General features: G+C 38.2%; 1 protein-coding gene across 3 annotated transcripts in view; it reads left to right on the top strand.

Annotated features, from left to right (window-relative positions):
* Window positions 1–22,734, top strand: part of cadm2a (cell adhesion molecule 2a) — a 339,485-nt gene that overhangs the window by 78,233 nt on the left and 238,518 nt on the right. The window lies entirely within an intron of this gene.

Genomic DNA, 22,734 nt, shown 5'->3' with positions numbered 1-22,734 from the left:
AATTTAAATCACATTTCTGGCTTGTTTGTGTATTGACAGAATGGTGACACTCACATAGACTCACATATATGAACACAGTGTGATTGTAGCTGGAGTTTAACCGCTTCACATGTCTCTTTTAATCCAACAGGAAGTAATGATGCTTTGCAAACTTAATGGATTGGATATTATGACAAGTGGGTTTTCTTCAACAGACTTTTTGATTCTCATGAAGTTCGCTTGTCATCCAACATCACAAAGTAACTAAGTAGGAAAAAGTCTGTACAAGTAATCACTACCCAGAAACTTGGTCATTGTTATTGCAGGGATCAGTAGAACATTCAGAGACTGGGACTATGCCCTGCCGGTGCACTGGGGGGCGCTGGCAGGTGTATAGTTATTGTCGTGTGATTAAGTCTTTATGAGTTCACCGGTTTCCCATTCTCTTCCTCGTGTGTCGTTTGTTTGTCGAGTTATTGTTCACAACGTGCGCTATGTTTGCCTTTGTGTGCGGTCATGTTTATGTTTTGTTTCCACGTTTTAAGTAACCTTGTTTTTGTCTTAGCTATACCATGTAGTTTCTTAGTGCTCTCATTTTGGTTTATATTATATTGGTTCTAGTTAAATCATCTGTTATGGTTCCGTCTAATAAACCACGGTTTGTCTTTATCTCTGCATTTGGGTCTGTTAAATCTGTGCCACGACATCATCTATGTGACAAGAACAAAGGAGCGTTTAAATCAGCAAATCTAGAAAAGGATTTTTAACAAGTTTTGTCCAGGTTACATAATGTACAGTGTTTATTTACTCCCACTCATAATGTAGTCATCATCAACCTCACCTACAGTAACTCTCATGCCTAATGCCTTCAATACTAAGCAGACGGCAAACTCAAAATATAAAAAGAAATAAACAACATTTTACTACATTAAAAGTAACAAAACATCTTAAACAATAAAATTCAACACATGAAGGTTTTGCTAGCAGCACCCAGCAGAAACCAGTGCTTAGGCGACAGATGTACTTTACTTACAGCTATACCGTACCGAAGACTTGAAACAAAACCCTGCTTTTCTGCTCTGAAACCCACTCGATCCAAGCAAAACAAATCCAAGTAGACCTGTAGTGGCTAGTGCATTTCATTCAAAATCAACTTGTTAATGTTATAAAGAAGGAACCTAGTAGCCTACGTGGTTGAACAGCCAAATCTGCACTTGTCATAACCTCTATATAAACAGGAAGCATACAAATGTAATGTCCTTAATGTCTGGAAGGATTAATACAAAGAAGATTTTTTTTTTAATTGTTGTAAATACCAATGAAAATGTGCATATATATTATTGTCCGCATATAATACATATAAATGTATATATAATTTAAAATATATAAAAGTTATATAATTTATGATAAACCCGAAAACTGTGCAATTATAAAGTTTACTTTACAAAAACAAAATGATAAATTCCTTCGAATCAATCTTTATATCTCGAGAAGATGCTATGTGAAAACATTTTTTGCAGATTTTTGGGTCTCTCTGGAGACTGTCAGCATTTTATACTAGCCCTGGCTGTCTGGCTGGTGTAAGTGTGTGTGTATGTGTGTGTGTGATGCATAATGCATATGCTCCCTTCTGTGCACCATATTTTAGTGGATCGTAATCTATTACCGGCCCCTTCCTCATTCCTCCAGAAATTCTCTACTCTGCTTGGATCAGATTATAAGCGCTCTCATTCTAACCCTCTGATCTCTTCACTGCACTCTGCACTTTAAGCACCAGTGAATTTGGTCCAAAAAAATACGAGACAGACGGCATATAGAGCAAGTCTCAGGAAGAGATGATTGCTCCTTGTCCGGCTTGTTCAATGAACTTTTCTTGCAGTCAGGAGCTGTGAGTGCGCCTTGTGCTCCTTACATCCTGCTGCTTTCACGACTCTCTCCCTAGAGGCTTCACTACCCATAACTCCATGCAGTGTAAATATGGCTGCGTTTCTGGTTGACCGCCTGTCTGTCCAATCGTTTCGCTTTAAAAGCCTCAATTCCCACAGCAGGCGTACTTTCTACCTGTTTCCTCTTTCTCATGAGGTAAAGGTTTTCACAGACTGCTCAGCTCTTTTCTTTCTTGCCCTGCAGGTGCTCTGTCTAAAACAAGTAACACAACATTATAGCTGTCACTACTAGGAGTGTTACGATGTGAAATTTTCAGGCTCTGACAGTAGTCAGAGTGACTGTAGTCTAAAAATATTATGCCTTTATGTGTCATTGTATTACTGAATCTTTTCAGAACTTAGTGGGGAAAAAAAGAAAAGAAAATTAAATAGCTAACCAGAACTAAAAATGCAATTGTTACTGTGCTTTTCAGAAGTTTCAAGATGCTCAGAACAGCAAGAGAGTAATCAATGTAACGAGTTAAGATCAGTAGCGGATTACACAACCCGAGCTTTTCAGTGCGGTCATGACCCGTGTGCTGAGAAACGCAGGTTGCCGTAGATTGATAAAAGAGAGAAATATTGAAAGATTTTCAGTGGGATATCCACTTCTAAATTTTTGAAAAGCCCTCACAAGCACTTAGCCCTTCATTGATGTTCTACTGCTGGCTTAACTGTTTTTCATGCCATCTTTTTTTTTTTTTATTTTTTTTTTTTATTTTGGTGGTTAGCATGAAATGGAAATATATATATATATATACATATATATATATATATATATGTATATATATATATATTTCCATATATATAATTTCTGGACAGAAAGCAAGGCCGCTGGATTGGAGCATTTTTCACAAGTTTTTTGCCAAAACATTACTAGTGTGAGTTGGGGAAAGGAAGCGATGCTTATACGGGGGTCGTTTTTTATATCGAATATCTAAACACCAATTTTTATTGCCTCTTTTGCAGTTTAACATGAAAAGAAAAAAAACTCTTTACTCTATACTTTAACTCTATACTCTTTTGGAATATTTTATCCTTGTATACTCCAGTGTTAACTGTAGAACTGCAGATAAAATGTAAAAAGGTTGGCAGGTATGATACAGTCTTTAAGATATTTATTTACACCCATTTTTTATGTGCTTGATAAGGGAGACATGGCACATATTGTTTACCTCTAAATGTAGCTGGAGTGCAGAACAAAAAGTAGTCTAAGATTAATATTAGACTCATATTTAAATATGAGTGTTTATATTTATCCCCAATGAGCAAGCCTGAGGTGACTGAGGTGAAAAACTCCCTTAGATGGAAGAGGAAGAAACCGTGAGAGGAACCAGACTAAACAGGAACCTCATCCTCATTTGGGTGACAATGGAGGGTGTGATTATAAACTGTTATAAACACCGGAGTGTGTTATTATGAATAATGTCCTTTTTACAGTCATATACAGTCTGACAGGTGTATTGATTAGAAGCTTGTTGTCATTAAAGACCACATGTAGTGTGTGTAACGTGTGTGTGATGATCTGCACTGCTGCTACTCTTGGATATTGGGTTTTTGTGATCATAGCAGGACGTTTGGGAATCTAGTGCATGGACGCTTTCTCCTGGGACTTCTACAGAACGTTGAAGACGGCTGCCGTGGTTTCGTCATTCCACAGACACAAGAATCCTTTACAGCCAAAACTGTACATTTGTTTTTATCATTAAAACAAATGTACAGTTTTGGCTGTAAAGGATTCTTGTGTCTTCTCTTTGATTGCCCGAATCATCATAAAGTTCAATCCACCTGGAGCTGGTACATCTCTAGATGCCTCAGGATCCTCAGAACAATAATAAAAAATCAAATAATAACAACAATAATAACTATACATATACATTTTCTTAAGAGAGGTGGTGAGCGAGTGGTGCTTGCCATGGCATAACTTGTCCCAGAGTGGACAGACTACTTTTGGAGGCGAGTGGTCAGAAAGGACACTAAAACTATTGTGGATAGATAGGGTTCTAATACTATTTGAGGCATGTGTACAGACAGGGTGTCAGTAGGGTGCAAAGGTGAGTAGATATGTGCATGTGTGGATAAGTTATGTCACCATAATAATAATAATAATAATAATAATAATAATAATGGGAGGGGGCACGGTGGCTTAGTGGTTAGCACGTTTGCCTCACACCTCCAGGGTTGGGGGTTCGATTCCCACCTCTGCCTTGTGTGTGGTGTTTGCATGTTCTCCCCGTGCCTCGGGGGTTTCCTCCGGGTACTCCGGTTTCCTCCCCCGGTCCAAAGATATGCATGGTAGGTTGGTTGGCATCTCTGGAAAATTGTCCGTAGTGTGTGATTGCGTGAGTGAAAGAGTGTGTGTGTACCCTGCGATGGGTTGGCACTCCGTCCAGGGTGTATCCTGCCTTGATGCCCAATGACGCCTGAGATAGGCACAGGCTCCCCGTGACCAGAGAAGTTCGGATAAGCGGTAGAAAATGAATGAATGAATGAATGAATGAATGAATAATAATAATGTCAACAGCAGTTAATGGAAACACATTCAAATTGTTTGATAAAACTGATCATATACTGGAAGTAAACAGTTTAACAATCTCTGTCACTACCAGAGGTGGCAAAAGTACACACATCCTTTACTCAAGTAGAAGTACAGATACTCACTTTTTAAAAGACTCAAGTAAAAGTAGAAGTAGTGACTACACTCTTTTACTCAAGTTAAAGTAAAGAAGTATGGGCTCTGACATGTACTTAAGTAAAAAGTCGCCGTTACTACTACCTGTTTAGTGTCATGCTGGTAACTGGATGTCATGTTTTATTGATATATCTATATATATATATATATATATATATATATATATATATATATATATATATATGTGTGTGTGTGTGTGTGTATGTATATGTATATATAATTTTGGAGTGTGCTGATGGATATTTGTGTTCATCAGCCACAAGAGTGTTACGAAAGGCAGGCACTGATGTAGGTGAGGTAGGGTGGAGTCAGCGTTCACATTCGTCCCAAAGGTGTTCAGTAGGGATGAGATCAGAAAACAACCACATATAGCAGGAAAGGTCAGGTGACCCAATACTTTTGGAAATATAATGTATACCAAGTGTATCACCAAGGCCATATCCCAAACTGTTGGGAGATTCCAGCTCTGTCCTTGAAAACAGCTCAAAATTATTGTGATGTTTTACAAATGACAAAATTAATGCTAATTAAATTAAGCACTTCGTGTTTTTTGGGTTGACACCAGGGGCGGTTCTAGGATTTCATCTTTAGGGGGTTTAGCCCTCAGTGAGAATATTTCTATATAGTATTAGTTCTATATTATATGACAACTCTGGTAATAAGAATAGTGACATTTCACTGCTTTTGGTTGCCGTCTTTGCGTCTTTCCGACGATTAACGTTATAGATAAACGCCTCCAGCTCTGACTGCGCGTGCACGCTGCGCGTACCTGTGCTTTTCTGTTCTAATAAAGCAGACAGCTGAAGACGCACTTTTGAAAGACTACAACACACGCGCGTAAAAGCAAAGTAAAAAAAAAATCGCTCTTGGATCAAACTGATAAATAATTTTCTTTCCCATCGATGACATGTCCTGCATTTTAACGTCATTTTTATTGTTTATTTATGAAAGTAAAAATGATCCTTATAGTTTTAGGGTGGCTGAGATTACAGACAGGGGGGCTGAAGCCGCCATAAAAAAGGGCTAGAACCGCCCCTGGTTAACACAATTCGCAACGCATTCGCCAGGAATCCTTTTTGACGCTGATTATTACAAACATCTCCCTCATATATGGCCATGTGTGTTCAGGAATGTCCTCGTTGTTAGTTATTTTAACATCGGTGACTCCCTCTGAATTAACATTAGCCATTCCTTTTGTCCGCGTGCTGCTCTTTGTTAGCGCTGCTATCCTTAGTCTATGTCTGATAGCCAGTAAATAATACAGTACACCAGTCACATGGGGGAAAAGCCGCACAATGATAGGATGATAGGCTGGAAATAGCGCTCAATGAGAAGAAATAATACTAAAAGTAACGAGTCCGTTTTGAAAACGTAAGAAGTAAAAAGTACAGATATTTGTGTAAAAATGTAATGAGTAAAAGTAAAAAATTGTGTGAAAAATAAATAGTAGAGTAAAGTACTGATACCAGAAAAATGTACTTAAGTACAGTAACGATTTTTACTCCGTTACTTCCCACCTCTGGTCACTACAGACTGTGTATTTCTAAACCCTTTCTGTACTGCCAGTAATAATTTTTAGTTTTTTTTGTTTTTTTGCAAAAGTGGGGTTTTGTGGAAAGTCATCAGTTATCGTTTTTCGCAGTGAGCCAATAGCTCCCTTTTTAATTAACCACTAGGATGGCAAGTCTGGCTGCCGCAGGCTACTAAGAGGTGTAAATGAAGTAAACAGGATTGTATCATGAAGCAGACGTGCCCTGTTTCATCTCTCGGGACCGTCGAGAAACTATTACAGGTTCACATTGAGATCAGGAGAGAAAGAATGACAGAGAATAAAAACACAGAGACGGCTCCCCTGTCGTACTCATCTCTCTTCACTTTGGACTCTGTAAGTGATTGCCACCAAACACTGTTTGTATTTTTGTACATGTTGGTTCATACCTGAGGGCACAACCTTTAAATCTGCCTGGCTCATGGCTGGGTAATGGCAGTGCCTGTGTTCTGATGTGACTTGTTTCATTTGCAGTGGCAGCAGCAAATGCACAGCCAGGGGGTGGGAGCTATATTTAACTGTGGATGGGGAGATAACTGTTTATTGCACCCTAGTGCAAAGTCTCTTCAGGTGTCTATAGACAGCTATAATTGGACCTCAACTTGTTCTCCATTTTGTGTCATTCACGTTTAACCTGCTTCGTTTATGCTCATTTACTTATTCATTTGAGTAAATAGTGAAACGTGACTGATTTAATTGTGGTAACTCCTGCTTATGTGTATATGCTCTGTGCTCACTCTTTATGCACTGAAAGTGTTTGCATGGGTCGTGTACTGTAGGTTATCTGTTCTGTTGTGTAGTCATATGCTACACTATTACTGTTACTGTCAGGCACTATAATTACATGGTGGTAGAGTGGTTAAGGTGTTGGATTACTGCTCGGAAGATCGTGAGTTCAAATCCCAGATCCTGAGCAAGGCCCTTAACCCTCGGTTGAATAAATTGAAATACGATAAATTGAAGTAACTCTAGGTAAGAGTGTCTGCTAAATGGTGTCGATGTTATATGGAAAGCAAGACATTCAGAAGGTTATATTATAGACAGCAGCCATAGGTAGGAAAACCAAGGATAATATATGGCAATATTTGGAAGATTAAATCCTCATTTAGAGAAAGAAAGTGATGAGATACAGTATACTATAGACCTAGAGGTACATTGCTTGTAAGCAAATAGTTAAATAGAATTAGATCAAGCTAGTGTTTCCTATCAAGTTAAATGCAGCTTAATCTAACATTTCTATAACAATATTACAATAATAAAAGTAATAATAATCATCATTTATTTGTTTGTTTTTAATTTTAAAGATCTAGGCCTATTATGGTAAGAACAAAAAGTGATGTCTGAGACGTCAAAGGGCTTAAATTTCAGCAGTACTTTATGCTTACATACACTTCATGGCACAGGGTATTTGGACACCTGATCGTCATGACTCCGTTCCAACTCCATGGGCATAAACATGGTCCCTGTTTGCTTCAAAAACAGTCCCCAATATTAAGGTAATTTCAGGTATACTAGATTTTGGAGAGTCACTGTGGGATTTGAACTCATTCAATCACAAGAGCATTAATGAGGTCAGGGACTGATGTAGGGCAAGAAGGCCTGGGACACTTTAAAATCAGGTCTCGGGTCATTATTTCTCATCAATCTTGGCAAATCTTGCCTTTATGGAGCTTGCTTTGTGCACACAAGTATTGCCATGATAAAACATCATTGGTGTTTAATTCCAGTGAAGGGAAATTGTACTGCTACAGCAGACAGAGATCTTTGAGACAACTGTCTGGGAAAGAACCGCATGTGAATGTAAAGGTCATCTGTCCATATACTTCTGACCATATAGTGTAGATCTGCTCCTGGTCTAAATCTAGTCATGTGATCTATGTGGAATATCCAGTTTATACTGGCACTGTTGTTAGACTTTATGTTTCACTCCCTAAGTCAAACATCTTATGTACAATGTACTGTACGTCGAAGAGTTTCAGCTTTTTGAGCTACAGATCCGGTCGAGACGTCAATCGGTTTTACCGCATCCATCATCCCTGATCGCTGAAAACTGCAGCAGTGTGTAGTTCTTTAATAATCTATTTTCTCTATGAGTGTCTGTAAAATAGCAATTCACGCAGAATATTTAATGGTTTCAAAATAGATGGCCACTCTGTGCATTTAAATAGCTGACCCTCCAGCAGTAAAGCACAAATGATGGAGTGCAAATGGAGACTTTAAAGCATTCCTGTTGGGTTTGGGCAGTATTGCTCTATCACAGTAATTGTTAAATGTGATAGCAATAAATTTGCATTTGTTGGACTGAAATGGACATTGTAAATGAAGATGGAGACCTTTGAGCTTTTTGAGTTTTATTATCATGCATTCTCTACCATGCAGTCTTTATCAGGACCTATAGACACAGACCAAAGGCAAGTCCCAAAGTAAAAAAAATAAAATAAAAAAAAACAACAAAAAAATATATTATATTATAAATATATAATATAATATAATATAATAGCATATTTTTTGATTTTTTGTTCTATTTGCATTACCATTATCTTAAAGGTTACTGGTGGGCTTTTTTTTATGCAATAACCTGTGTATTATTTCTGCATATAAATGAAAATTCGCTTTCAAATCAAGCATACATTCCGGTCAAATACCCATTAAATATTAAAGTAAATCCAAAGATACTAATAAAATCTGATCATTTTCTGATTAGTTTAGAGGTTTGTTTGTTTGCTGACAGAAAACACAGAGAAAGATGTTGAAGTTACGATCCTTCCTTTATTCGGAAAATTGTAAATGAAACGTATATGTGAAATGAGAAGTTGTTCAGTTATCCAGCTTAGATTATTCTAACAGCATCTGGTAAAGTCTGATGTGAGCAAATTCAGGCTTCGTTTAAGAACATGGCACCGATGCTTTATTTTCTGAAGAAAGCCCATCATGGTACCATCTGGCATCTGCCTCTGCATCACCTCCTAATATTTATAAATTGGAATGATGCAGAATGCCATTATTCATAACTGATGATTGACACATATTCCTGCACTACAGAATTACAACAGCATGAAATTAGCATGAATTTGTGTGCTATTTTTGTATACTATATGCTACTATTTATTTATTTATTTATTTATTTTTTAGTGAGGCATCGTAGCCTACAATTAACATATCTAACGTCAAAACTTACAATCTGTCAATTTTAGGAAACAATCTAGGCAGTGATAAGTCGATAACAATAGACGTCGCCTATTACAAATGATTACGCGTTGAGAACTGCTGAAAAACAAGTAAGTGTGAAAGGAGGAAGACCTGCGTATTGATTAAAAGATGACCGAATCTGGAAAATATTTTTTAAGAAGGTTAAAATTTTAAGAAGGTTAAAAACACCTGTGCACGATATGATTAGCCAGACGTACACAAACACATTAAAGACTAAACTAATCAGACAGATAGTCATTGTGCTATGCAGAAATAAGCACAAACCCAAATATTTATTTATTTATTGGTTTATTTTTCAGGGACAATCCTTTTTAATAAACAGAGAGAACCGATAAATGAGCCAGAGTTAGCCCACTAAGCTAATTTCCATCTGTTGTCCCTGGCCAGTTCTTACTGGATGCTTGGTTGGATGTTGTGTAACACTGCAACAACTTTTGGAAATTCACCATATTATTTGTAATTGAAAGAGACACAAGGCATTAAAGCAAGCTATTTATCAGTCCCTCCAGAATTCCACTAGTTTGTTTGTGATTGTTGGGCCAAAATGACTGATTTTGCTCGGCTTTGTTCAAGATTTGCAAAGAGTATTTTGAGTGTATAGATTTTTACAGATTTGAGTATTTATTTAATTTTTTTATTTAATTTTATTTATTTATTATTTTTTATTTATTTAACTTTTTTGTTCTAAACTACTTGAACTGGTGAAATTGCCAGGACAGGCTTGCTTCTTTTACGTTTTGAAAAATAGCAAGCTCTTCTAAATATCGCAAAACCTTTAAATATCGTAATATCATAAATTTCATACAATTTACTATTCTAAGAAAGCTATATGAGGCAATACATTGTATTAGCAAGCTTGTTAAACTTTACACCTCTCTCTGTGGACATATTCAGGATCAATCCCATCCACTCCCACAGGGATTTTACTTAACCTCCTCCGGACATTTTCTTTTCAACTTAATTGGATCTAAATATAAAAATAGTAATTTGTATTATAAAAATAGTAACATAATAACTCTGACCAGAATAAAGCAACTAATGAACGGGTAAAGTTCACTGTACACCAGATGTGTTAAGAGAGTGGAAAAATGTAAAGTCTGCAAGCTTACTTGGATAACCTTTCCATAGGAATTGAATTGTGTGGGAGCTTTTCCTTCTAACATAAACAGGATTTAATAAAATTCGGAGTAAATATAGATTTGTGGTGACTGAAACTCACTCACCGTTGTTCCAATGGATGTTTGCTTGGGCATTCACTAAATTCCAGGGGTTTCGTTACCACAACATAAAGTGGGCGTGTTTCTGGAGGTCTTGGAAAAACGCCCTCTTTCAAAAAAAAAAAGAGCATACCTACGATGGATAATAAAGGACAAAACAGTCATACAGGTAGATTTTATATTTTATATCTCTTATGCTTTATTATCTTACAGTTAAGCTGTTTTCGAAAACAAATAAACAACCAAAAACTACGGTTCGGGTTAGGGTTAGATTATCAAATAGGCCACGCCTGCCTGATGATGCAATATCTCTTACACTGTTCTGAAATCCCTGGAAATAAGTGCGACCTACACTCACAATCTCAAATAACTCTTACATACCAATCCAAAAAGCAAGACTGTGCTCGTTGCTCATTAGTCTTTCACAACAACAACAATCAAAATATTCTGTCTTGATCTGTTTTCTCGGTAGAAACTTTAGATACTAATAGCTCAGGCAGACGACATGGTGGACCAATCTCACAATGCAGCGTAATGTGACATTGATTCTTAAACCCAGTTAAGTCACTGTGTGTTTCCCTTAGTTTCATCTCGGTAAACAATGTCCTAACAGGCATGTGAATGGCAGAGGTGATAGGACTGTCCAAGGGTAAAGCTTCCCAGGTCTCATTACTCAGAGGTGCAGAGGGCAGTGTTAATGAATAATTCACCAGCATGTCCTCCACCTACTCTGGGGTCACGTGGATGACATCATTCACGGAGAGTGTGAAAGGTGCTAGGACGAACAAGTGCTGGCTTGGTTCTCTCTCTCTCTCTCTCTCTCTCTCTCTCTCTCTCTCTCTCTCTCTCTCTCTCTCTCTCCAGCAGGACGTGATTAGATTAATTAGAGCTGTGAGAGAGGAGCAACGTGTGACACAGCAGGCCATGGAGCAAAGATGAGGCATTTCTTTCACTCTACCATCGATCTGCTCTCTACTTACTGTCAATTCGCTCTTCTCTTTTTCTCTTGCTCTCTCTGTCTGTCTGTCTCTCTGTCTCTAACACACACTCTTTCTTTCTCAGACAGCACAATCCATTCACTGGAACTGATTGAATCCTTTTCGACAGATGTTGCTTACACACCTGTGCAGTGGCTCCTTCTGTCTGTACTTTATTTTTTTTTACACGTTTGCCCTCATTCCTGCTCTTTATTTGTGTACTCTCTCTCTCTCTCTATCTCTCTCTCTCTCTCTCTCTCTCTCTCTCTCTCTCTCTCTCTGTCTCTCTTTCACATATTCTCTGCCTCTTTTTTGTCTTAACACTCACTGTACTATTGTATCACCTTTTTCCGCATATCTGATCATAATGAAGTACACAAAATTTTGAGAGACGATCCCATGAAACACATAACCTCCTGACCATGATTATTTGCTCTGGTGGTCAGTTCATAGCTTGTCATCTGTTCATGATTGGGAAAAGAAAGCGAAAAACATTATTACCAGGGCCTTGGTGCAGATATGTAGTTAATGACAGGTGAACGATGATTTATGCACATACACAATTACAAAGGTCTGATCTTATTATGGTTACATTATTATGGCTTATCTTAGACCATGTAATTAAAACTGGACAGTGTTACACATATCTACTGTCATTGGTTGTGTCTAGTCTTAAAAGAGTTCAATTAAACCTACATCGCTGCTATATTAATGTAAGCCACAGGGGCAGTATAGCATAATGTAATGCAACATCAGTAATTTGCTATTGTGGCTGATTAAAAATATGTCTTTGGTAAAGGAACCCATCGAATGTGCACATTCTAGTGAACAGTCTACTGGATGTCCATTGGTCCATTTCTGGGTCAGTTATCCAAATGCAGAAAGCACTTTATATTAGTCAGGGTCATGGTGGATCCAGCGCTTAGCTCAGGAAGACCTAGGGTTAGTTTAGCACAGTCAATCCAGCTAGCAGAATGTTTAGAAAATACATCCAGACAATCATGTGCTTACAATTTTGTCGCAACAGTTTGGGGAAGACCAACACATTGATTTGATGGTCCAGTGTCCACAAACCTTTAACCATATAGAAAACCTTTACGTTTCAGCCATGACACTGTCACCCATCCACTCTCTGTGTCATTTATTGTTTCAGGGAGCCTAGAGTCTACACCAGGTGTCTCAGGGCAAAAGGTGGGACACACCATGGATAAGATGCCAACCCATTGCACGGCACACACAAACACACATTCACATTCTCACACAATGCACAATTTAGAGATGCCAGTCAACCATGTCTTTGGACAATAGGAGGAAACTGGAGTACCTAGAGGAAATCCCCAGAACATAAGGAGAACATGAAAAGCTATAAAGCTATATGTGTGAGGCAAATATACCATCGAACCACCTTGCCCAAACATTACAATCTATTTGAGTATTATTAGTCATTATTATTATCTGAGATATTGTTTAAGACAACATGTATGCTAGAAAAGTTGCTGTGGTATCGTTATCGCAAATCCATACCACCTCCTGTCAGCCAGTGTTTTTTCAACCGCAGTAATTCCCCCGTAGTGGGTATCAAGTTTAACCATCCAGATGCACACATGTCTGGAGGTGAACTGCTTCAACCAGCAGCCGAGACAGCTTGAAACATGATTATGTGTCTAACATATAAGGAGATTCTGCATCTTCGCCCTAACCGAGCCCAGGTGCAGAAAAGGGAACAAGGGAGTGATCCATCCCTTCTTTCTATCTATCCTGTGTTTCATTGCCAGCTCCATTTGCCCAAGGATACATATCCATCCTAATTATTGTCCATTTTATCGCAACACTTGGCACAAGTTCATCTGTAGGCTATGCATTTTAAACTAAACCAACATTTATTGTGTAAGATACCCATTAGAGGTAGGTTTCCTTCTGGTGGGAGAAGGAAATTTTTAATTCCTTATTTGTGACACAGCTCTGTTATATGCAGGTGTATGCACATGTACTGTATGTCTGCATGGGTTTAAGTAAATGTTCTTCAATCAGAGTGAGAGTAAACAGCAGGAAGCAAAGGCATAATTAAGGCAAGTGGCTGAGTCTGTCAGCCTGGCAGAGATAGACAAACAAAATGAGAATTTGTTTAAATGGTGCAGGTTGGATAAAAGGAAATAATTAGCATGTACACCTGCCACTGCCATCACCTCCCTAGCTTCCATTTTAGCTCCAAATGAAACTCAGTAAAGCCTACAGTTGCCCCAAACCAGGTTTTAAATCACTGTTGGGCCACAATTTACTGCGATCCAAACAAGCAGAACACTCTGTGTGTGATTTACAAAAGAAAAATTGGATGAATTATGTCATGTGCAATGTTGCAGTAGAAAACTAATTGTTTTATATAGCCACACTCCTTGAAGTGTCAACTCGAAACTAATAGTCACACATCCACTATACCAGCAGTTGAACAGTGTGAGATGTTCATTCATTCATTCATTTTCTACCGCTTTATCCGAACTACCTCGGATCACGGGGAGCCTGTGCCTATCTCAGGCGTCATCGGGCATCAAGGCAGGATACACCCTGGACGGATTGCAAACCCATCGCAGGGCACACACTCACTCTCATTCACTCACGCAATCACACACTACGGACAATTTTCCAGAGATGCCAATCAACCTACCATGCATGTCTTTGGACCAGGGGAGGAAACCGGAGTACCCGGAGGAAACCCCCGAGGCACGAGGAGATCATGCAAACTCCACACACACACACAAGATGGAGGTGGGAATCGAACCCCCAACCCTGGAGGTGTGAGGCAATCGTGCTAACCACTAAGCCAGCGTGCCCCCCCTAGTGCGAGATGCGTTAAAATGTAAAAAAGTGTCTTGTAGGAATGTAGATGCTGTTGGAATCATAGGTTTATACAAGCAGTTTTCTCATAGGTACAGTATTTTTTTTGTTGTTTATTTAAAATAATCATGATAAACCTTCTTAAACTTATTAGTAATGTTATGTCTTCACCCAGCTGAAATAGACTTCTGCTAATTTAATACTTTAATAGTTGTATTATTTTGCACTTGGTCCCAAAAAGTCTTTTACACTAGAAGGTAAAGCATGCTATTTTGAGTTAGCAAAATGGCTTCCACCTATTTTGCTTATGGTATTAAGCTGTTCAAGTTTACATATCAGTGCCTAATGTCTCATAAAAAACTGCCAATAATTGTTTTCTATAGTATCCCTTGTAACAAAATATGGCTGTGGAGACTCGTTCTGAGTGTCTTAAGACAATTTCAGTAGGTGGGTCTTTTTTTAGTCATACATCAAGAAAATGATTTGAGTTCTCTATTTATTAGGGATGACTGCGTAAAGACTTTTGATTCATGTCATACAGGGCTTTTTTAGTCACTTGAAGATTTGCAAAAAAATTGTAAAGAGTCTGTAACAAATAAAGGGAAAGTCTGGACAAGACGTTGGACTACTGATTGTAAGGTTGTGAGTTCATATACAAGGACCACCAAGCTGCCACTGCTGGGCCCCTGAGTAAAGCTGGGCGATTTTTCATAATCCTTTGCGATTTTTACCACATGATCCCCATGTCACACTGTAGGATCTCAATTGTCATCATGTCAGACTGTACGGCAGTCAAGATGCCTCAAACTCTGACGCACACAAGAAGACTTGTTCGGGGTTTTACGTCAGCTACATGTGAGATTGTTCAGACCCGCATTCTGTCACTAAAACGGCAGGTAGCAGCAAACAAAAACAATCTGTAGCAATAATTTTTTTTATGACAATCCTTGAAGATAAAAACAGAAAAAAAACTGCGACGATGCATGTGGAGCAAGTCTCCTATTGGTTTAGGGTTTGACGCTCGCTGTAGGAGATGTCACACTGCGGGTACTATAAGTGTCTGAAAACTTCTGATACTGCCAGAACTTCATTGAAGGAAAAAACTGATTGCAACAGCCATTAATCTGCTCTCAGTGGCCATGTCAAACCACAGCGATCAAGGACTACAGATTTTACCCTAGGGTTCTGGATTCTAGGATTAGGAATTTCGAAATTTGTCTTGACAAACAGGACTGAGTTTTAAAAACCATTCACTTTCATGTACGATTTTTCATGTTGTATCTCTAAACATTTGCTTTTAGCCTAGTGGGAGTAGCTGCCATGTGTCAGCCATTCTGCAATCATTTCATTAGCCACTCATAGCCTGGATTTGCTTGCTACAGTGCTCTTAAAGTGGTTGATTTAGAGAAGACTGTGAGGGAAGCAGGACATGGAGCATAGCCTTTACGAACCACGTTCATTTCTGGAGATTTATTTTGTGCTTTGTCAACAGGTGTTTTGCTAAATTGCTCACATTATCTCGCTTTCAAGCCAACATATTATTGCACTTTTGACAGCAGGCACTCTCCATATCCACACCTTCGATCATTTTGTTCTCATCATTATTCCTTGTGTGTAGGCCAAACACCGCTGAAGTTATGAGTTATGGCGATACATCTATTGTGCAACTGTGTCTCTTGAGGAAGCTCTGAAGCAAACAGGGAATGGGATATTCTCAACCCTTAATGTCTGATCTTATCAATACCCAATCTTTTACCTTACTATAATGAATTAAAAGTGATTTGTGCATCCTAGGACAATGTTTGTGCTTTCTGGATGTTTAACCTAATCGCACAGTGTCTGTTTACTGCTCCGATTAGCCGTATTTGGGATTTTTGGTTGTCCGTGCCAAGTCAAGTCGAGTCAAGAAGCTTTTATTGTCATTTCAACCATGTATAGCTGTTGCAGTACACAGTGAAATGAGACAACATTTCTCCAGGACCAGGGAGCTACAGAAAACGAAGACAGAGCTAAAGACTTAGTAAGTAGTCCTAGCCACATAAAGTGCATCTGTGCAACCTGGTGCAAACAGTGCAGGACAAGACAGACATGACAGTGCAGGACAAAAAATACAAGACAATACACAAAAGACAACAAACAAAACTGACCAGTGTAAATACTGTATGTTCAAACAATATTGTGTGTCCAGAAATACTGCAATTTATCATAGCAGCAGTTACAGTACATTATTGTAAAGTATTGTGCAAAATAGCAATCGACTGAAATATGAGACAGTATGTGCAAAGGGCAAAAAACAGTGTGCAAAACAGCATGTAAACAGTTTGATGGATATATATATATATATATAGGAAGAGTGTGTATATGGTGGAGGTCTGTGCAGTCCATACAGTTGACGTGCATGTGTGTGTTGTTCTCAGTACAGTTCAGTTCAGATGTTAAGGAGTCTGGTGGCTTATGGAAAGAAACAGTCTGGTCGTGAGGGCCCGAATGCTTCGGTACCTTTTTTCCAGATGGCAGCAGGGTGAAGAGCATCGATGTGCATCTATGTGTTCTAGCATCCAGTTGTATGCTTCTCAGATTTTCCAGAAAAAAAAAAAAAGCATTTGTAGGACTTCTATGTAATTATCGGTGAAACCAGCAGATGAACTAATTAGATTTTGGAATTGATTCAAACAGGGTCAAGGTCACATCAGGGTCAATTGTCTGACATCGCTTGCTGTTTCTTTTCTGTATCATTTTAATGATATTGCAGTATTACAGTGAGGTCTAGCATGTAACCAAAAAAAAAAAGATATTTATTTATTGAATGCCACTGGAAGCAACAGAAAACAACTGTAGGGAAAAACAGAGGTGCAGTAAATGCCACGATTGTCAGCATGGTGTGTGTGTTCTGCTTTTTAAAGTTCCTCAACCTCAGCTCCATCCTTCTATTTATACTTAGTCTCAAATACAAAGACTCGTGCTATTATTTTTATTTTTACTTCTATCTGAGAATTTAGTTCTATTGCTTGACAAAGCAGTTGCCCGATTTAAAGCCCAGGTAGTTACTAAGGATATAAGCTGTACATGTGCTGCTTATTACATGTTCATGATTGATACAGCAAGCTTCATATCTGACAGCTTGCTGACTCCCACACGTAAGTAAGAAGCTTGCATCCAGAGCGTTGGTATCATTTAGAGTAGTAGTCATTTGGCAAACCTGCTGATCAGCATGGTCTGTACAGAATAGTGTGAGAAAAACAAAGTGTGAGTATAAGTGTGTTTGCTGTATTGTTTTCTGTTACGTAAGTGTGCGTTCACAGCTACTTTCACAAAAGCCTACACTTTTTGTTCCTGCTGCCCTTGGTACTGATTGGGGTTAGGGCAGGAGATCAGAGAGAGAAAGAACAGTGTTTTCTTTCTAAACTTCAAACAGCTGGATATTCAGCTGAAACCCCAAGGATGGACCATGTCTCATTCACCATTATTATATAAGGGATTTCATGGAAGAAAACAACACCTCAAATTGAAAGGTACACAAAGAGAATATATATTTTTCTTATATATATGTGTGTGTGTGTGTGTGTGTGTGTGTGTGTGTGTGTGTGTGTGTGTGTGTGTGTGTGTGTGTGTGTGTGTGTGAGTGCCTGGGTTCCGGTGAACAGCAAAATGGTTTCAGGTCTGCAATTATTTCTGGTATTTTTTTCATTTACTTGGGGGATTGCTTTTGTGATGCGTGCTGTAGTTGACATGAAGAGGCAGCGGACTTTTCTGTATGACACTCAAAGCAGCACAGAGAAAGAAAAACCCAAGCAGCACAAAAGAGCATTCCCACAGGCACGAGAGAGAGCAAACAGACACACACACACACACACACACACACACACACACACACACACACACACACACACACACACACACACACAAAGACACACAAAGATGTGCCTATGAGAGTGTCCTGAACGGCGGCTGATTAGATCTGATCTTCTTGCACATCTTCAGTCATGTATGACACTACATCACTCTCCTTATTCTACTTCTATCTAATCTTTCATTTTCATGAGTGTTGCCTTTCGTGCTGTCTTGTTTTTTTAAAATATTTAAAAAAGCAACTTATTTACATACATTATAAGCTTTTTTTTGCCTTATTTTCCCAAACACTCTTGACTTCACTGTTGTTTCCTGTTGTAGCGTCTAAAATGCAAATGCACCAGATTTGAGGTTTCTGATGTCATTGTAATGCAAATTGAGTTGATCCAACTACCAGTATTACTGTAATGAAATGCTAAAACAGTATATTTTGCTCAAACATATTCTAGCCTTTATCATTAATTGCAAATAACACTTTTTGTCCTAAAAAAAATAGATCAAAACACTGATAAAACTATATGATATGATATATAATTATATGATAAAAAATAGTATACTGAAATAAGAGACAATGAGGACTACGCCATCATTTATTGAAAATTTCCTTATTATTACTATATTAGTAATTTTTATTATTTATTTATTATTATTACTATATAAAATCTTATTAATTTATTTCAAAATGTGTCCCACAAATAATACATTTACAAAGACTATCTAAAGAAAAAGTGAAAAATTACATTCAGGTAAGTCCTATATGCTTATTTTAGAAAAATAAATAAATTAATAATAATAATAATAATAATAATAATAATAATAATAATACGCATTATTGTCCTTGTTGTTGTTAATGATAAGAACATTAATAATGATAATAAAAATAAAAATTTAAATACATCCTACAACTATAGTCTGTCCCAGATCACTGTAAAAACACTTTAAAACACTTAAAAACACGATTATTTGAATTACTTTAATCTCATACTTAAAACTTATAGACTCGTCTGTAACAGTTTCTTCCTGCAATATTTACTCTGTGACCTGAATGCATTTTCTGTCAATTATTAAAAAAAGGAATTTTCAATGACTCAATGTGATATTGAATGACGAGCTTCACACACTCGACAATGCTCCAAATATTGAAAGAAAATGATTTATTAATAAAGAAATGTAGTTAAAACAAAGAGAAAAGGCTCTTAGAATCCTTAATGACGTTAGCATGGAAGCCATTTAAACACATTTTTATCGATTTGCTAATTCTATGCTTAAAAACCCCTCAACCTTGTTTGTTTTTAGCCCTGATACTCAATTAAGAGAAAGGAGAGGCTATTATTACCAAAGAAACCTTTAAGAGAGAGAGAGAGAGAGAGAGAGAGAGAGAGAGAGAGAGAGAGAGAGAGAGAGAGAGAGGGGATTTTTGCCAGACATGGGTTGGGACTTTTTTGCATGTTTTATTGTTTAATGTTGAAAAACGATGTTCCAGTGTCTAAATGGCACCACAGTTGTGGAATCGCTCATATAATAGCGTAATGGTACTTGGTGAGATTGCTGTGGCTGAGTGTGGTGTATATTTAGGGGGAGATAGACAGGGGTTGGGTAATGGAGGAGCAGAATGGGCTGAAGTAAAAAGTAAAGTGAAGCTAAGGGTCATTTGCTGCGATCAGCATCATGGCAGCCTAATGACCTGGGCCTCACAGGCATCGCATTGAGAAAAATAGCTGGCTTACCGTAGACTACCACCAACACGCTTTAGACAAGTCTCTCTTTCTCTCTTCTCTCTTCTCTCTCTCTCTCTCTCTCTCTCTCTCTCTCTCTCTCTCTCTCTCTCTCCCTGTCATCCACTCACACACGCACCCTAGCACCCATTACCAGAGATGTTTATCCATTTCTCAGAAGTACATTAATTTCACCACTTGGTCTGGACCTCGTGACTCTGTCGACCTGAACAAACATGTTATGAGAACAGTTTCAGTGAGACAAGTGTTAATTGTGTACAGCATCTAATCGAGCGAGCTCCAGCTCCGGCCATCAATCTGTTGCCTGCCACTGGTATTGACACATCTGAATAAATGCTTAGCTAATGCGCTGATGGCTGTGTGTACACAAAGAGCCGCCTGACAGGGGTTGGCATCACACACTCTGACTGCTTGGTAATTCACCCTCTCCAGCACACGAGGAGATTTATGGAAATGATGTGACTGCCTGGGGTGTCCGAATGACTCTGTGCCAATTCCAGGATGCAATAAATTACACCAAAGATAAAACGATTGGCTGTTTTCTTGAGCCGTAGGATTTTCCTGCACAGTTTACAATGTGTTTATAACTAACCCTTTCACTGGCTTATTGGAGTCTAAGTCTCTAATATCAACTTTTCTGTTATGAAAATGCTAATTATGTCTGTTGAGGAAATAAAATGTTAAAATGTGAGGATTAGATATATAGCACGGAATTTAGTGAATGAGTTAAATGTAGTTCCACTGCTAAGCACAACACAATTGCTAGTTAACCTGCTAACACCATTACTTGTGGAAGATAGATATTCCTATCAGCATTGTAACATCACATAATATCAGTGAACTTTTTAGAGTTTTGAGCTTCTAAATTATTGTAATAGCATTTTGAGGTCATTAGTATGTAAGATAATGTTGTACTGCGGAGTTGACACAAAGTAAAGAAATGTTCTGTCTTGTGCTAACAGGCACAAAGTTAATCTTAGCGTTATGATATTTTATATTATCTTTAAAAAAAAGACTTTGGATGCTTCTCTAATCCCTCTTTATTTTTTATTCTGTAATATCCTAAATGATATCCTAATTGCTTTGGACACTAAAAGATAATGCAGGATTTAACAGATAGTGTGTTTTTGTAATGTGATCACCAACTCATGCAATTACCCCCATCCAAAAATAAAGTGTGTGTATCTACAAAATGCTGCTTTTCCGGGCTCATAATATGTTATCTTGAAATAAAGATCTCAAATAATGTCCGAATGAATAAAATATGGATAAAACACATGAATGGTAAAACAAACAGGGTAATTGTTTTAACCCTGTGTGGCATCTTCTTTGCCACACCTTAAGAGCTCTGGTCATTTATACAGTTAATAACTGCTATTAAATACTGTACAAAACACAAATTTTCTAATTGTATGGGCGTAAAATAAAAAGGCGTGCCGATAGCGTTGGTCAGTTATTGTGTAGTGACTTTTATAATCCACACATACTGAAAGTAAAACAGAACCCCCTATTAGACTTATAACCTCTTTGTCCTTGTCTGATGAAAGTTATAAAAGGATAGAGCATGTACAATCAGCAGGGGGTTGAGGACCTCTTTATGTGTTCACTGTGCTGTTTCTTTCTTACTGGGCACCCTGGAGGCTGTCTGTCTTTACTCCTTGAATCAAGTGTCAGGTGTGCAAAGCATCCTTGTTGGAGGTGTAAAGAGGCCTTCATTTGGGTTGGCAAACCGCATGACAGGTTTGGGTGAGTATGGAGAATGAGTGTGCTGAAGGCTTGGTTGTTAATGAGTGGGAGCTACAGTAGCAGGTGGGGATGCTTCACTGCCGGTGCCTCTGTCAGGGACAGACTCGGTTACCTGGGCAGATACTGAATATTGGAGTCTTTAACATATTCTGCTACTGTACAATCAGAACTAAAGGACTGAGTGAATATGCCCTGGAGAACAGACTTTCGCTACTGATAACCCACCAGAATGAGATAAAAACAGTGGCTTGCATAAATATTGACTTCTTGCAGAGTTTTAGGATATGTCTCTATCTGCTTTACATTTAGATCTTGATACATTCTGTGGGAAAATATTTATGGATACCTGCCCATCACACCCTGAAACTGTTGGCACAATGCGCCACTTCTTCTAATCACTAATCAATGAATACCAGAAACACCAGCAGAAAGATCTGCTGTTTTGTATTGGAGATGCTCTGACTCGGTCGCCTAGCCAACACAATGTCACTCAGATCCTTACGCTTGCTCATTTCTCCTGCTTTCAACTCATCAGCTTCAATAACTGGCCGTCTGTTGTTCACTTGCTGCACGTTATATCCCACCCCTTGACAGGTGGCACTGTAAGAGCTAATTAACGTTATTCACTTCACTTGTCAGTGGTTTCGAATTTAATGCAGATTAATATATGTTCTCTAACAAACTCAGAAGTAACAAGTGTATTTATATTGAGATCATGTGACACTTGATGTACTGTAATTGCACGCGACTGGACTCCATTCAGCTAATTATTTGAATTCTAATGGCAACCAGTTGCACCAGAAGTAAACTAGGAGCTTCACAGTAAAGGGGCTGAATGCTTAAAAAATCACATGTAATATTTGTAATCTTTTTTTTTTTTTAAGTATACACTGCTGTTGACAAATCACTCGATCTGTAATGACCACTGAGGCTAAAGTCATGTGACCAGATGAGCCTCATGTCAATTGATGTGCTTGATAAATTAATCTTTGATTGGTGTGTGAAGGGGGTTGATTTCACTC

Source organism: Tachysurus fulvidraco, chromosome 20 (genome assembly GCF_022655615.1).
Source record: "Tachysurus fulvidraco isolate hzauxx_2018 chromosome 20, HZAU_PFXX_2.0, whole genome shotgun sequence".
Taxonomy (NCBI): domain Eukaryota; kingdom Metazoa; phylum Chordata; class Actinopteri; order Siluriformes; family Bagridae; genus Tachysurus; species Tachysurus fulvidraco.
The sequence above is the reverse complement of the archived record's forward strand: the minus strand, read 5'-3'. Positions and strand labels throughout refer to the sequence as shown.